The sequence below is a fragment of the Belonocnema kinseyi genome, chromosome 3 (genome assembly GCF_010883055.1).
Source record: "Belonocnema kinseyi isolate 2016_QV_RU_SX_M_011 chromosome 3, B_treatae_v1, whole genome shotgun sequence".
In the NCBI taxonomy this organism is placed as follows: Eukaryota; Metazoa; Arthropoda; class Insecta; order Hymenoptera; family Cynipidae; genus Belonocnema; species Belonocnema kinseyi.
The window spans coordinates 103548700-103552263 of NC_046659.1; positions in this window are offsets into that span (position 1 = coordinate 103548700).

Here is a 3564-nt window from a genome sequence, read left to right on the forward strand (position 1 = left end):
TCAATTGTCGAGAATGGGAAGTGCCGCATATACTGGAACTTTATATTCTCGACAATTGTTTCTGTTGCTCACTCGAGGCCTGACATGGTTCTTCTTGACTTAAAGAAGCGAACCATGTTCGTTATCGAATTTTCGGCACCAGCTGATAAAAACATCATAGCCAAGGAGAATGAAAAGAAATGAGGTATCGAGTCCTTATAAGGGAGTTGCAACGATTGTACCCGGAATATTCTGTTAAACTGATCATGCTTATCATCGGCGCTCTTGCAGGTGCCACAAAAATTTGACGTGACGAAATAATATCCCTAAGGGTTCATTTTAAAGCTTGGACATAAAACTAAAAAGAGCCGTATGCGCCTTCACGAAAAAGCGAGATGGCGGCATCAATATGGGGGCCATAAACACGGAATTTTCAGGAAATGAACCAAATTAGTTCTGCCCTTAACATTTCAAGCGATGTAAAAATATGTATGAGAGCTCACTTTGAGGCTGGGTCTCTTTCCTACAAAATAACGTATGCGCCTTTACAAAAATCAGGATAGCGTCATCAATATGGCAGCCAAAAAAAGAGACCCAGCCTCAAAATGAGCCCTCATACATACTTTTCCATCGCTTCAAAGTTTGGTGATAGCACTAATTTGGTTCAGTTCCTGAAATTTGTGAGATTTGCTCTGATCCAGTTCTGAAAACTTCAAGCATAATGTCACATACATCAAATGCTTTCTGTGTTTAAAAAATTGAGAGTTATTTGCTTTAGAATAATATCCAGAAAAGAAGTTGTCTAACTTATCAAATTGTATCTCGAAAATGACGCAATATTTATTCATATTATTCATTTTGATTTTTGTGTTGCAATATAAAATGTATTGTGTGTGCTTTTATTTACGAAATATTCTTGATTATAAATGTAGTAAGATGTAGAAATGACATACTTCAGACCAAATAAAAAACCATGATGTTAATGTTGAGAAGATCCTTTATTCCATTATTAAAAATTTGTCAACGTTTCGAGAGTCAATTGCTCTCCTCATCAGGAAAAAGCATCAATCCAATGTCAGTAAACATTATATAAGTCCTCATATTTATAATGAAAAAGTCAAAATTATTGATGGTTAATTCATGTTTTTTTAAGATTATCATCTAAAACAGTTCTGTGGTGCTGATGTTATCATTTTTTTATAATAACATATTTTACATAAAAATTATCGTAAAAAATAATTAAAATTTCAAAAAAGGTTCAACAACACTTTTTAAATTTAAATTTAAAAAAGGAAACAGAACGTGCGTTCTGCGTCATCTTGAAGGATAACCTCGAGATGAAGCAGAACGCAAAACCATGATTTATTTTCTTATTTAAATGTGCTACTAATATACAAAAGTTCAATCGTTTTTTACATTCTCATCAGAGAATGTATTAGATTTGTGTACAATTTGACCCCCCCCCATTTTTTGTAAAATGTCCACGTTTTGAGAACCCCTGAATCCGAAAAACAGGTTTTTACGAATGTTTCTGTCTGTCTGTATGTCTGCATGTCCGTATGTCTGTATGTCTGTATGCCTATACGGCTGGCTCTTTCCACTATGACTTTTGAACAAATTATCTGATAGATTGGCTTACGCACACTCGTTTAGTATGCTAAACTTAATATCAAGTTCTTTTGCCAACCATTTTATATAGAAATTAAAAAAGTGGGCACATTTTTCATATTTTCAAGACCACTTTTTTCAAAATTCAAAAATTCTCTGTACGGTTATTCATACTATTAAAAAATTCTAACAATTGACCTCACTATGCAAATACAGTAAGAGATGAGAAAAAAAATTGTGCATTCGAAAATTATTCATGACAAATAAATAATTTTTACATTCTCATCATAGAAGATATTAGATTTGTGTACGATTCCCCCCTTCCCAGTATTTGTCAAAAGGTCCACGTTTTGAGACGCCCTGAATCCAAAAAATAGGTTTTCACGAATTGGAATTTCACTTTTATTTTTTACTTTTGGAATTTTCTTGAAAAATCGAAACAGTCACGCGCACTATAGTTGTCCCTCTATTTAAAAAAACGCATGTAATTTGTGAAAGCCAACACATTTATAACAACTTATTGCTGAAAAAAAGAAGAAAATATTTCACATTTTTTATAACTTTTTTCTTTTAATATACTCTTTTGTACAATTTTCTGATCTTCAAAAATAATTAGAGTTTTTGTTAGTTATTTGGAAAATTTTTATTTCATAAGCTGCTCGCCATATTATATTCATCATTCTTCAAAAATTGTCAGAGGGCCTAAAATAACTCAACATAAGAAATTAATGCTGAAAAATAATATTTTTTTGATTTTGTCTTGATAGTCCAGTCCAACTCGAATTTTTCACGGGCTCTGGGGTTCGTCTGCTGCCCCTTAAATACAATTTTTTTAATTGTCAAGCAGGTAAATTTGATTTGCTATTTTTGAAAAATTGTCAGGCTGTCTAAAATTACTTAAAATTGAAAATCGTGAAACTGACTGAACTTGTATCTGCAAAATTCTTTATACAGTACTTATATTAGTATTTATACAGCTCGAGATCTTGCGCCGATTGGTCAAAGGCTTCGAGACTCAGAAGACATGTTCAAAATATACGTATAACCAAATTTTGAAAAGAGATTATGTTCTCCATGATACACCGCAAATTTCAAATAAATAATAAGTTACGAATTAAAAACAATGTAACACAATATTAGAATGTGTTTACAAAAATTCTCGGGACGTGGTTTCTTTGGGATTTTTTTCTTAAATCTTTTTTTTCGAAATCTTTTTTATTCGTTGAAATCATTAAATTATTTGTAATTTATAATTAGTAAAAAAATCTTCTAAAATGTTCTTGAAACCTTTTTTAATCTTTGAAAGGTGGTGAACTGTAACTTTTTCAAAATCTTTCAAACCCCTGACATCTTTTAAAAGTTTAAAAATCTTTGTGAAATTGTTATAAAATTTTGAAATATTTATTAATGGCTTTTTAATATGGTGTATTCTTAAAAACAGAGTGGTGAAATTCTTGAAAATTCCGTTACATGGCCATGGCTTATTCTGATAGAAGTTTTTATTCTAGACGTCGGCAGTGCGCACCTGCCGAAATTTTAAGTCATTTCCGTAGTTTTTGAACAGTTTGCTTAAAAATTCGGCGAAACTCACGGAAGAGGATGTTCCAGATGCAAAATTAGTGCACGAATCAGTAGGAGAGCACAGTATTGAGCAGCTGAAACGATGTCCTAAATATAAAAAACCACCATTAAAAGGAAAAAAACGTGATTTAGTGGAAAGGTTAGTTGAGATTTTGTATGGCAGGTATAAATACTTTATTTTATACAAGATTTGAAGTTTAGAACTTTGTTGAAGTAAATATTTAATATTCATACAAGTATAACATATAAAAATATTGTATATTATACTTCTCTTTTTCAAGTTTAGACAACAAAAAGCCATTTGTTAGTGATTTCCTGGTATAATGAATGTACTAAAAAATTTCCTTCTTTCACATAAACTGGTTATGAATACATAAATATAATAGTTTTGCGTTC